Source organism: Phyllobates terribilis, unplaced genomic scaffold (genome assembly GCF_046119375.1).
Source record: "Phyllobates terribilis strain yellow unplaced genomic scaffold, ASM4611937v1 Scaffold_7__3_contigs__length_470593459, whole genome shotgun sequence".
NCBI classification, from domain to species: domain Eukaryota; kingdom Metazoa; phylum Chordata; class Amphibia; order Anura; family Dendrobatidae; genus Phyllobates; species Phyllobates terribilis.
Window position 1 is genome coordinate 160,834,354 of NW_027362767.1, and position 14,954 is coordinate 160,849,307.

Here is a 14,954-nt window from a genome sequence, read left to right on the forward strand (position 1 = left end):
TAATTATATATGTACAGCTGGTATAACCTGGGCATCTTCTGTATATAATTATATATGTACAGCTGGTATAACCTGGACATCTCCTGTATATAATTATATATGTACAGCTGGTATAACCTGGACATCTTCTGTATATAATTATATATGTACAGCTGGTATAACCTGTGCATCTCCTGTATGTAATTATATATGTACAGCTGGTATAACCTGGACATCTCCTGTATATAATTATATATGTACAGCTGGTATAACCTGGACATCTCCTGTATACAATTATATATGTACAGCTGGTATAACCGGGGCATCTTCTGCATATAATTATATATGTACAGCTGGTATAACCTGGGCATCTTCTGTATATAATTATATATGTACAGCTGGTATAACCTGGACATCTCCTGTATATAATTATATATGTACAGCTGGTATAAACTGGACATCTCCTGTATATAATTATATATGTACAGCTGGTATAACCTGGACATCTCCTGTATATAATTATATATGTACAGCTGGTATAACCTGGGCATCTCCTGTATATAATTATATATGTACAGCTGGTATAACCTGAGATTCTCCTGTATATAATTATATATGTACAGCTGGTATAACCTGGGCATCTTCTGTATATAATTATATATGTACAGCTGGTATAACCTGGACATCTCCTGTATATAATTATATATGTACAGCTGGTATAACCTGGACATCTTCTGTATATAATTATATATGTACAGCTGGTATAACCTGTGCATCTCCTGTATGTAATTATATATGTACAGCTGGTATAACCTGGACATCTCCTGTATATAATTATATATGTACAGCTGGTATAACCTGGACATCTCCTGTATACAATTATATATGTACAGCTGGTATAACCGGGGCATCTTCTGCATATAATTATATATGTACAGCTGGTATAACCTGGGCATCTTCTGTATATAATTATATATGTACAGCTGGTATAACCTGGACATCTCCTGTATATAATTATATATGTACAGCTGGTATAAACTGGACATCTCCTGTATATAATTATATATGCACAGCTGGTATAACCTGGGCATCTCCTGTATATAATTAAATATGTACAGCTGGTATAACCTGTGCATCTCCTGTATATAATTATATATGTACAGCTGGTACAACCTGGGCATCTCCTGTATATAATTATATATGTACAGCTGATATAACCTGGGCATCTTCTGTATATAATTATATATGCACAGCTGGTATAACCTGGGTATCTTCTGAATATAATTATATATGTACAGCTGGTATAACCCGGGCATCTCCTGTATATAATTATATATGTACAGCTGGTATAACCTGGGCATCTCCTGTATATAATTATATATGTACAGCTGGTATAACCTGGACATCTTCAGTATATAATTATATATATCCAGCTGGTATAATCTGGACATCTCCTGTATATAATTATAGATGTACAGCTGGTATAACCTGGGCATCTCCTGTATATAATTAAATATGTACAGCTGGTATAACCTGTGCATCTCCTGTATATAATTATATATGTACAGCTGGTACAACCTGGGCATCTCCTGTATATAATTATATATGTACAGCTGATATAACCTGGGCATCTTCTGTATATAATTATATATGCACAGCTGGTATAACCTGGGTATCTTCTGAATATAATTATATATGTACAGCTGGTATAAACCGGGCATCTCCTGTATATAATTATATATGTACAGCTGGTATAACCTTGGTATCTCCTGTATATAATTATATATAAACAGCTGGTATAACCTGGGTATCTCCTGTATATAATTATATATGTACAGCTGGTATAACCTGGGAATCTCCTGTATATAAATATATATGTACAGCTGGTATAACCTGGGCATCTCCTGTATATAATTATATATGTACAGCTGTTATAACCTGGGCATCTTCTGTATATAATTATATATGTACAGCTGGTATAACCTGGGCATCTTCTGTATATAATTATATATGTACAGCTGATACAACCTGGGTATCCCCTGTATATAATTATATATGTACAGCTGGTATAACCTGGGCATCTCCTGTATATAATTATAGATGTACAGCCGGTATAACCTGGACATCTCCTGTATATAATTATATATGTACAGCTGGTATAACCTGGGCATATTCTGTATATAATTATATATGTATAGCTGGTATAACCTGTTCATCTCCTGTATATAATTATATATGTACAGCTGGTATAACCTGGGCATCTCCTGTATATAATTATATATGTACAGCCGGTATAACCTGTGCATCTCCAGTATATAATTATATATGTACAGCTGATATAACCTGGGCATCTCCTGTATATAATTATAGATGTACAGCCGGTATAACCTGGACATCTCCTGTATATAATTATATATGTACAGCTGGTATAACCTGGGCATCTCCTGTATATAATTATATATGTACAGCTGGTATAACCTGAGATTCTCCTGTATATAATTATATATGTACAGCTGGTATAACCTGGGCATCTTCTGTATATAATTATATATGTACAGCTGGTATAACCTGGACATCTCCTGTATAAAATTATATATGTACAGCTGGTATAACCTGGACATCTTCTGTATATAATTATATATGTACAGCTGGTATAACCTGGGCATCTCCTGTATGTAATTATATATGTACAGCTGGTATAACCTGGACATCTCCTGTATATAATTATATATGTACAGCTGATATAACCTGGACATCTCCTGTATACAATTATATATGTACAGCTGGTATAACCGGGGCATCTTCTGCATATAATTATATATGTACAGCTGGTATAACCTGGGCATCTTCTGTATATAATTATATATGTACAGCTGGTATAACCTGGGCATCTCCTGTATATAATTATATATGTACAGCTGATATAACCTGGGCATCTTCTGTATATAATTATATATGCACAGCTGGTATAACCTGGGTATCTTCTGAATATAATTATATATGTACAGCTGGTATAACCCGGGCATCTCCTGTATATAATTATATATGTACAGCTGGTATAACCTGGGCATCTCCTGTATATAATTATATATGTACAGCTGGTATAACCTGGACATCTTCAGTATATAATTATATATATCCAGCTGGTATAATCTGGACATCTCCTGTATATAATTATAGATGTACAGCTGGTATAACCTGGGCATCTCCTGTATATAATTAAATATGTACAGCTGGTATAACCTGTGCATCTCCTGTATATAATTATATATGTACAGCTGGTACAACCTGGGCATCTCCTGTATATAATTATATATGTACAGCTGATATAACCTGGGCATCTTCTGTATATAATTATATATGCACAGCTGGTATAACCTGGGTATCTTCTGAATATAATTATATATGTACAGCTGGTATAACCCGGGCATCTCCTGTATATAATTATATATGTACAGCTGGTATAACCTTGGTATCTCCTGTATATAATTATATATAAACAGCTGGTATAACCTGGGTATCTCCTGTATATAATTATATATGTACAGCTGGTATAACCTGGGCATCTCCTGTATATAATTATATATGTACAGCTGGTATAACCTGGGCATCTCCTGTATATAATTATATATGTACAGCTGGTATAACCTGGGCATCTCCTGTATATAATTATATATGTACAGCTGGTATAACCTGGGCATCTCCTGTATATAATTCTGTATGTACAGCTGATATTACCTGGGCATCTCCTGTATATAATTATATATGTACAGCTGGTATAACCTGGGCATCTCCTGTATATAATTATATATGTACAGCTGATATAACCTGGGCATCTTCTGTATATAATTATATATGCACAGCTGGTATAACCTGGGTATCTTCTGAATATAATTATATATGTACAGCTGGTATAACCCGGGCATCTCCTGTATATAATTATATATGTACAGCTGGTATAACCTCGGCATCTCCTGTATATAATTATATATGTACAGCTGGTATAACCTGGACATCTTCAGTATATAATTATATATATCCAGCTGGTATAATCTGGACATCTCCTGTATATAATTATAGATGTACAGCTGGTATAACCTGGGCATCTCCTGTATATAATTAAATATGTACAGCTGGTATAACCTGTGCATCTCCTGTATATAATTATATATGTACAGCTGGTACAACCTGGGCATCTCCTGTATATAATTATATATGTACAGCTGATATAACCTGGGCATCTTCTGTATATAATTATATATGCACAGCTGGTATAACCTGGGTATCTTCTGAATATAATTATATATGTACAGCTGGTATAACCCGGGCATCTCCTGTATATAATTATATATGTACAGCTGGTATAACCTTGGTATCTCCTTTATATAATTATATATAAACAGCTGGTATAACCTGGGTATCTCCTGTATATAATTATATATGTACAGCTGGTATAACCTGGGCATCTCCTGTATATAATTATATATGTACAGCTGGTATAACCTGGGCATCTCCTGTATATAATTATATATGTACAGCTGGTATAACCTGGGCATCTCCTGTATATAATTATATATGTACAGCTGGTATAACCTGGGCATCTCCTGTATATAATTCTGTATGTACAGCTGATATTACCTGGGCATCTCCTGTATATAATTATATATGTACAGCTGGTATAACCTGGGCATCTCCTGTATATAATTATATATGTACAGCTGGTATAACCTGGGCATCTCCTGTATATAATTATATATGTAAAGCTGGTATAACCTGGGCATCTTCTGTATATAATTATATATGTACAGCCGGTATAACCTGGGTAGTTCCTGTATATAATTATATATGTACAGCTGGTATAACCTGGGTATCGTCTGTATATAATTATATATGTGCAGCTGGTATAACCTGGGCATCTCCTGTATATATTTATATATGTACAGATGGTATAACCTGGGAATCTTTTGTATATAATTATATATATGTACATCTGGCATAACCTGGGCATGTTCTGTATGTAATCATATATGTACAGCTGGCATAACCTGGGCATCTCCTGTATATAATTATATATGTACAGATGGTATAACCTGGGAATCTTCTGTATATAATTATATATGTACAGATGGTATAACCTGGGAATCTTCTGTATATAATTGTATATGTACAGCTGGCATAACCTGGGCATCTTCTGTATGTAATTATATATGTACAGCTGGCATAACCTGGGCATATTCTGTATATAATTATATATGTATAGCTGGCATAACCTGGGCATGTTCTGTATGTAATTATATATGTACAGCTGGTATAACCTGGGCATATTCTGTATATAATTATAAATATACAGCTGGCATAACCTGGGCATGTTCTGTATGTGATTTTATATGTACAGCTGGTATAACCTGGGCATCTTCTGTATATAATTATAGATGTACAGCTGGCATAACCTGGGTATTGTAACATACCTGGCGGCATCCTTGCATAGTGGTCCATCTCCCACTGTGCAAGAGCGTGCACTTGATTTCCAGTCCAGACTGCCACTTTGGCTTCTTTCCATACTGTCTGCTTTGCTCTGCTCTGGCTGCTTAGGGCGACGCCCGCTGAACTTCCTGTTTCTTGTAGCTGCTGCAGACACACCCCTAATGCGTCTTCAGCCTATTGCTGTCTGTCACCTGGTATTTAAACAAGCTCCTCCTAGGAATCGAATCCATGCCTGAGCATCTTGTTCTGTCAGTTGGCTTCTTGTCACTGATGTGCCAGGTCCTGTCTATGTTTCCTGCCTTGCAGTATCAGTTCCCGTGTCTGAACTGTGTCCTGTCTGTGTACTCTAGCCAGCTGTCTGTCTGCCTTCCTGGAGGCTGTATTTCTAGGCCTGTCTGAACACGCTCCTAGCCTGTTCATCTCGCCCTCTGGGGGCCGCATACCCAGACTCGCTCCTGTATTTGTTGTAGTACAGTTCCTGTCTGAACTGTCTCCTAGCTTCCTACCTGTTTTGTCTTTATGTCCGTTTGTTCCCTTTTTCTGCAGTGTCTGAACCAGCACTTGGCTTTACCTAGGCTCGTTCTTGCATTTTGTTGCAGTAAATGTTCTTGTCTGAACTGTCTCCTAGCTTCTTACCTGTTTTGTCTTTATGTCCGTTTGTTCCCTTTTTCTGTAGAGTCTGAACCTGCACCTAACTTCTACTTGTTGTCATTGTACTTCCGTTTGTGAGTTGGAGTCCTTTCGCTACTTCTTTGCAAGTACCTTGTGTGTATCTGGTTCTGCCTTTCTTTTCCAGTCTGTTCCGTGTGAACAGAGCCCTGTCCCCTTTGCTTTATCTTTGTTTACCGCTTCGGCGGTTCCTGCCCTCTCAGCATTGTCCACCGCACTTGCGGTTTCGCTCTGCTCAGCCTTGTCTACCGCATCTGCGGTTTCGCTCTGCTCAGCCTTGTCTACCGCGTCTGCGGTTTCGCTTTGCTCAGCCTTGTCTACCACGTCTGCAGTTTCGCTCTGCTCAGCCTTGTCTACCGCGTCTGCAGTTTCGCTCTGCTCAGCCTTGTCTACCGAGTCTGCGGTTTCGCTCTGCTCAGCCTTGTCTACTGCGTCTGTGGTTTCGCTCTGCTCAGCCTTGTCTACCGCGTCTGCGGTTTCGCTCTTCTCAGCCTTGTCTACCGCGTCTGCGGTTTTGCTCTGCTCAGCCCTGTCCACTGCATCTGCGGTTTTGCTCTGCTCAGCCTTGTCCACCATGTCTGCGGTTTTGTTCTGCTCGGCCTTGTCTACCGCACCTGCTGTTTCGCTTTGCTGTGCTTGATTGCTGCATCTGCGGCTCTGAACCCGTCTCCCAGTCTGTACTGGACCCTACCCAGCCTGCACTCTAGCCTGCCTGTTCCTGTATTCCCCGTTGTGGGTCAACAGCCGTGTCCGGGGTCTGACCTGGAGTGGCACCTGGTCCCTCTGCTCAGTTCCTTCCTGGTGCACTGGCGTCGTATGCCGTCGTGCGACCTTGGTCGGATCGGGCAGATACTTAATTACGCCCCTCCAGGCACTCTCCGGTTCATGGCACAGTGGAATCACTAATCACGCACATGCCAGTCAGTCCAGGCGTGTGCATTACAGCATGCTCAGGCCATGGTTCCCGTTGAGCCCCACGGCCTTTGCTCTCTGAGACGTTTTCCAGCGAATACGTGCATCTAGAAGAAATTTATCTTTTTTTTTTTTTTTTTGCTACAAGCTGAGTTCCAGGCGAATTACGCACCCGTCCAGATGGAGCTTCCTGCACCTGTTCCTGCGGATCCGCCACGGTACTATGGGGATCCAAGACAGAGTCGTGCATTTGTGGAGCAATGCATGCTACTCTTCAAGTTCTACCCTCTTTATTTTCCCACTGATCGGGTTAAGGTGGGATTCATGATGTCTTACCTAGCGGGTGATGCCTTGAAATGGATCACCCCCCTATGGGACGCACAGGATCCTATCGTCCTGGACCTGCAGGCCTTCCTGGTGGCCTTTCTATTGGTCTTCGATGACCCTAACCCGGAAGCCCCTGCTGAAGCTTCACTTTCCAATATCCCGGAGCAGCCCCGATGGGTAATGTGTGTAGGTAGCGCACTAGTCCTCCTGCCCGAAGAGACTACTGCCCACCCAGAATCCATACAGGATGATTACTCTCTCCAGAATACTTCTCCCAACCTCAAGAGGCAGTCCAGACGTGCTAGGCGTAGAGGTAAGCCGTAACGCCAGGGTCTGTCCTCCCAAAGACTTTCTGACCCCAACCTTGAAGTCCCTGCTGAAGCTTCACTTCCTAGTATCCCGGAGCAGCCCCGACGGGTAATGTGCGTGGGTAGCGCACCAGTTCTCCTGCCCGAAGAGACTGCTGCCCACCCAGAATCCACACAGGAGGACTTCCTGCACCCGGTATCAGTTACTTCACCCACTTTACTCGGTGAGCCTGACCAAGGGTACTCCGAAGCAGTGATTACCTCCGAGTCCGTGTACCTCTACAACCTGGCGGAGGACCCCCTGTTGCCTCCTGAATCATCCGGGATACCACTTGATGACAAATGGAGAGAGACTTCCCTACACCTGGTACCAGATACCTCGCCTGCTTCATCCAGTGAGTCCGACCTAGTGTACTCCGAAGAAGAGGTTACCCCCGAGTCTCTACACCCCTCCGACCGGGCGGAGGACGTCCAGTTGTCTGCTGAACCCTTCGGGATGCTACCTGGTAGCGAATGGACAGAGACTTTCCTATACTCAGTACCTGATACCTCGCCCGCTTCGTCCAGTGAGTCCGACCTAGTGTACTCCGAAGCAGAGGTTACCCCCGAGTCTCTGCACTCTTCCGACCCGGCGGAGGACCTCCAGTTGTTTCCTGAATCCTCCGGGGTACCACCAGATAACAAAGGGACAGTGACTTTTCTACACCTTGTACCTGATACCTCGCCCATTTCATCCTGTGAGCTTGACAAGATGTATCCCGAAGCAGAGGTTACCCCCGAGTCTCTGCACCCCTCCAACCCAGCGGAGGACTTCCAGTTGTCTCCTGAACCGTCTAGGGTGCTACCTGATAATAAGTGGAGAGAGACTTCCTTGTGTGCTGTTCCTGGTACTCCACCCGTTTCGTCTGTTGCTGAGGATGGCTGGATAGGAGGTAGCATCCTAGCTACCCAGATGAGACCAGTTTTGTCTCTTCTTGTGGACAGTAGAAGTAATCTCCTTGAAGAGAAGGATTGGCCCTCAAATTCCCTGCGGAAGATTCTGGCAGGCCTGATGAAGAGGGGGCATAAGGGGGGGGGGTACTGTAACATACCTGGTGGCGTCCTTGCATAGTGGTCCATCTCTCACTGTGCAAGAGCGCGCACTTGATTTCCAGTCCAGACTGCCACTTTGGCTTCTTTCCATACTGTCTGCTTTGCTCTGCTCTGGCTGCTTAGGGCGATGCCCGCTGAACTTCCTGTTTCTTGTAGCTGCTGCAGACACACCCCTAATGTGTCTTCAGCCTATTGCTGTCTGTCACCTGGTATTTAAACCAGCTCCTCCTTGGAATCCATGCCTGAGCATCTTGTTCTGTCAGTTGGCTTCTTGTCACTGATGTGCCAGGTCCTGTCTATGTTTCCTGCCTTGCAGTATCAGTTCCCGTGTCTGAACTGTGTCCTGTCCTTCCTGGAGGCTGTATTTCCAGGCCTGTCTGTACACGCTCCTAGCCTGTTCATCTCGCCCTCTGGGGGCCGCATACCCAGACTCGCTCCTGTATTTGTTGTAGTACAGTTCCTGTCTGAACTGTCTTCTAGCTTCCTACCTGTTTTGTCTTTATGTCCGTTTGTTCCCTTTTTCTGCAGTGTCTGAACCAGCACTTGGCTTTACCTAGGCTCGTTCTTGCATTTTGTTGCAGTAACTGTTCTTGTCTGAACTGTCTCCTAGCTTCTTACCTGTTTTGTCTTTATGTCCATTTGTTCCCTTTTTCTGTAGAGTCTGAACCTGCACCTAACTTCTACTCGTTGTCATTGTACTTCTGTTTGTGAGTTGGAGTCCTTTCGCTACTTCTTTGCAATTACCTTGTGTGTATCTGGTTCAGCCTTTCGTTTCCAGTCTGTTCCGTGTGAACAGAGCCCTGTCCCCTTTGCTTTATCTTTGTTTACCGCTTCGGCGGTTCCTGCCCGCTCAGCCTTGTCCACTGCACTTGCGGTTTTGCTCTGCTCAGCCCTGTCCACCGCGTCTGCGGTTTTGCTCTGCTCGGCCTTGTCTACCGCACCTGCTGTTTCGCTTTGCTCCGCTTGATTACTGCATCTGCGGCTCTGAACCCGTCTCCCAGTCTGTACTGGACCCTACCCAGCCTGCACTCTAGCCTGCCTGTTCCTGTATTCCTCGGTGTGGGTCAACAGCCGTGTCCGGGGTCTGACCTAGAGTGGCACCTGGTCCCTCTGCTCGGTTCCTCCCTGGTGCACTGGCGTCGTATGCCGTCGTGCGACCTTGGTCGGATCGGGCAGATACTTAGTTACGCCCCTCCAGGCACTCTCCGGTTCATGGCACAGTGGAATCAATAATCACGCACACGCCAGTCAGTCTGGGGTGTGCGTACAGATGGTATAACCTGGGAATCTTCTGTATATAATTATATATGTACAGATGGTATAACCTGGGAATCTTCTGTATAAAATTATATATGTACAGCTGGTATAACCTGGGCATGTTCTGTATATAATTATATATGTATCGCTGGCATAACCTGGGCATGTTCTGTATGTAATTATATATGTACAGCTGGTATAACCTGGGTATCTCCTGTATATAATTATATATGTACAGCTGGTATAACCTGGACATCTCCTGTATGTAATTATATATGTACAGCTGGTATAACCTGGCATATTCAGTATATAATTATATATGTACAGCTGGCATAACCTGGGCATGTTCTGTATATAATTATATATGTACAGCTGGCATAACCTGGGCATGTTCTGTATGTAATTATATATGTACAGCTGGCATAACCTGGGCATGTTCTGTATATAATTATATATGTACAGCTGGTATAACCTGGCATATTCAGTATATAATTATATATGTACAGCTGGCATAACCTGGGCATGTTCTGTATATAATTATATATGTACAGCTGGCATAACCTGGGCATGTTCTGTATATAATTATATATGTACAGCTGGCATAACCTGGGCATGTTCTGTATATAATTATATATGTACAGCTGGTATAACCTGGGCATATTCTGTATATAATTATATATGTACAGCTGGTATAACCTGGGCATGTTCTGTATGTAATTATAAATGTACAGCTGGTATAACCTGGGCATGTTCTGTATGTAATCATATATGTACAGCCGGTATAACCTGGGTATCGTCTGTATATAATTATATATGTACAGCTGGTATAACCTGGGCATCTTCTGTATGTAATTATATATGTACAGCTGGTATAACCTGGGCATCTCCTGTATATAATTATATATGTACAGCTGGTATAACCTGGGCATCTCCTGTATATAATTATATATGTACAGCTGGTATAACCTGGGCATCTCCTGTATATAATTATATATGTACAGCTGGTATAACCTGGGCATCTCCTGTATATAATTATATATGTACAGCTGGTATAACCTGGGCATGTTCTGTATGTAATCATATATATACTATATACACCTGGCACACATCTTTCTGTGTAGTTTATAGATAGATTTTATCACTGCACTTTACCTTGTGTTATCGGATTTCCTGCTACTTGAGAACAATCGTTTCATTCATAAATGTTTTTTCATAAACAAATATATAAAACACGAGGACTCAGAGGAGGAGGTCAGAGCCTCATAAATGCATAAAGCCGTAGTAACTGATTAGCAAAATATTAACTGACAGTTTCAGAGATGCACAAAGGGGTCCTGTTTGCAATACCAATACCCCCGATATGTACGCAGGGCACAGGGCCCTAGTAGTAACATTGCTTCCCTAAAACCTGTCGCATGCAATAGTTCTGGACAAAGACTACAAGACATTAGTGCCAGTCCTAGTCCTACACATCCTATAATGCCAGACACATAAGCCCGACAAACCTCAAGAACCTCTTTAAATGGTCTCTGTCTTATCCACCCAGAAATTATACATGAGGAGGACATCGGATGATATTTGGAGTAACTTACTGTCTACTGCTTGTTGGCAATCTATTTCTGTAGTAAGTAAAGGTGGGTTTTCAGTCTTCTACCCGATGCGAGTCTATTTTATTCTACCGCAATCAGAAGCAGGCCTTTATTCAACCAGAAGTGGGTCTTCTACCAGAAGCCGGGGCAGGTCTTTGCTCTTTTACCAGAATCGGGGGCGGGTCTTTGTTCTTCTACCAGAAGTGGGGGCAGGTCTTTGTTCTTCTACCAGAAGTGGGGGCATGTCTTTGTTTTTCTATTAGAAGTGGGGGCGGGTCTTTGTTCTTTTAACAGAAGCAAGAGCTGGTGTTTTGTTTTTCTACCATATTCGGGGGCGAGTCTTTGCTCTTCTACCATAAGCGAGGACGGGTCTTTGTTCTTCTACCAGAAGTGGGGGCAGGTCTTTGTTTTTCTATTAGAAGTGGGGGCGGGTCTTTGTTTTTCTATTAGAAGTGGGGGCAGGTCTTTGTTTTTCTATTAGAAGTGGGGGCGGGTCTTTGTTCTTTTAACAGAAGCAAGAGCGGGTGTTTTGTTTTTCTACCATATTCGGGGTCGAGTCTTTGCTCTTCTACCATAAGCGAGGACGGGTATTTGTTCTTCTACCAGAAGTGGGGGCAGGTCTTGGTCTTGGTTCTTTTAACAGAAGAAAGGGCTGGTGTTTTGTTTTTCTACCAGATGCTGGGGCAGGTCTTTGCGCTTTTACCATAAGCGGGGGCGGGTCTTTGTTCTTCTACCAGAAGAGGGGGTGGGTCTTTGTTCTTCTACCAGAAGCAGGGGCAGGTCTTTGTTCTTCTACCATAAGTGGGGGTGGGTCTTTGTTCTTCTACCAGAAGTAGGGGCGGGTCTTTGTTCTACCATAAGTGGGGGTGGGTCTTTGTTCTTCTATCAGAAGCAAGGGCGGGTCTTTGTTCTTCTACCATAAGTGGGCGTGGGTCTTTGTTCTTCTACCAGAAGAAGGGGTGGGTCTTTGTTCTTCTACCAGAAGTGGGAACAGGTCTATATTCTTCTATCAGAAGCTGGTGTGGGTCTTTGTTCTTCTACCAGAAGCTAGGGCGGGTGTCTTGTTCTTCTACGAGAAAATGGGTTGGGTGTTTTGTTCTCCTACCAGAAGCAGAGGTGGGTCTTTGTTCTTCTACCAGAAGTGGGGGCAGGTCTTTGTTCTTCTACCAGAAGGAGGGAAGGGTCTTTGTTCTTCTACCAGAAGCAAGGGCGGGTGTTTTGTTCTTCTACCAGAAGCGGGGGTGGGTCTTTGTTCTTTTACAAGAAGCGAGGGCGAGTCTTTGTTCTCCTACCAGAAGCAGGGGCAAGTCTTTGTTCTTCTAACAGAAGTGGGGACAGTTCTTTGTTCTTCTACCAAAAGCGGGGGTGGGTCTTTTTTCTTCTACCAGAAGTGGGGACAGGTCTTTGTTCTTCTACCAGAAGAGGGGGTGGGTCTTTTTCACTCTGCAAGAAGTGGAGGAGAGTCTTTGTCCCTCTACAGAATGTGGAATCAGGTCTTTGTCTCTCTACAGTAAGTGAATGGGTGGATTTTTTTTTTCTCTGCAGAAAATTGGGAAGGGTCTTTGTCTCTACGGAAATAGGGGACATTCATAATAGAGAAGCACTGTTTCAGTTCAGGGCAATTAGGACATTGGAGGAGTAATGCATGTTGGGAAACAAGGGAAATGATGCTCCAGCACAGATAGTGCTGGCAGAATCCTCATGATGAGAAACCACACACTAAAAAAGTTGACAATGAGAAATGGTACAATATCTCGATAACGATAATCTAGTATGTGAGCCAAAAACAGTTTGGTAGAAAAAAAACATGGTGTAGTGTGAAAAGACAGGTACACTTTTTATTTTTAGGATAAAAAAATGTATTTGTAGAGTGACAAGCACTTTTGTGAGCAGTTGTGACTTCCCATCCTCCACTTTTTTTTATCAGATAACACTTAGGGCATTAGACTTCAGGGGTGGCTGAACACAAGAGGAAGCTCCTCCTCCATGGCTGTCCAATGAGGATGCCCATTACAATACAGAACACAAATAAATGCATATTTTTCAATAAAATATTTTTATCAAAAAAGTAAAAAAAAAAAGCACAAACATAATTGGTATATTATGTCAAAAATAATAACTCATATATTCATATATATAAAAAGCATCAGCATAAAAAAATGTAGAAATAAATAATTAATGCTTAGATAAATTACATGTACCATGAAATACACCTCAAATAACTTAAAAAAATACAAAGTAAAACTAACGCAAAAGTGAAGAAAAACTCTTACGGCTTTAGGAAAGTGATAGCTGCTTTCATCCAAAAAACAGCGACACATCTCGTCACAGGTCATCTGTGGTATTGCAGCTCAGACCCAATGATTTCACAAAAGCAGCTGTCCTACCAAATACAACCCATTGGTCAAACAACCGCAGGTCCCTTAAAAAAAAATATAAAACTGATTTATAGAGCGTATTTTTATTTTCTTTATTTCCTTTTATATTTTTTAGACAAAAAAAAAGCAAAAATTCAATAAAGTACAATAAAATCCACAAAGTACAAAAAAAAATTCACATGTGAAGCCTTGTCTAGTGCACAGTCATAAAACTCACAAAAATATCCACTATAAACCTTTACTGACATTATTGTGTTATATACCAGAAGTTGTTTTTTTGCCCTTTATAAGGGATTTTTGGCATTTATGGGGCACTGTGGGTGGCACACTACACATTGCATATAATGCTCTATTATAGGAGCACACTTATGGATTTACTTTCTTCTAAGGGCACTTATGGGGAGATTAGACACTCAACAAATCTATATCCATGTAGTACTTTTGTAGTAAAAACATATAATCCTAATGTTTGGGGGAATTTATAAGTAGCCAAAAAGTTAAGGATTTGTATAAAATTACTAAAATATATATATTTTTTTTTTACAAATAGCGCCACCCTTCTCCTTGTGGATGTTTCCGGTACTGTAAGTTGCCATTTTGGCCCATTCCACATTTTCAGTTCCAAAATACATATGTTGGGATGTCATAAAAAGTTTGAATCAGCTCCCAGAATAAATAATAGTTATAAACAATAGAGCAAGAATTAACCAGTACAGACTGCAAAAAATATATATAAAAGTCAGAGATTAAAATCCTGAAAACATTTGTGACCTGTAAACAGGATGTTTGATCACTTGGGGTTCCCTATTGTGAATGGAGCAGTAGTGCACATGCGCGATCACCTGTGCGATCCACTGTTTTTGGTGAATTACTCTTCCACCCACTTAGGACTTTGCAGCCCCCTTCTTAGGATGGATATGGATCTCAGCTCTAGAACTTCCTCCGATCGCACCGTTATC

At 41.6% G+C, this 14,954-nt stretch overlaps 1 protein-coding gene across 1 annotated transcript in view; it reads right to left on the reverse strand.

Annotated features, from left to right (window-relative positions):
- Positions 1–14,954, reverse strand: part of LOC141154084 (SLAM family member 9-like) — a 325,409-nt gene that overhangs the window by 63,944 nt on the left and 246,511 nt on the right. The gene's annotated exons all lie outside the window — the stretch shown is intronic.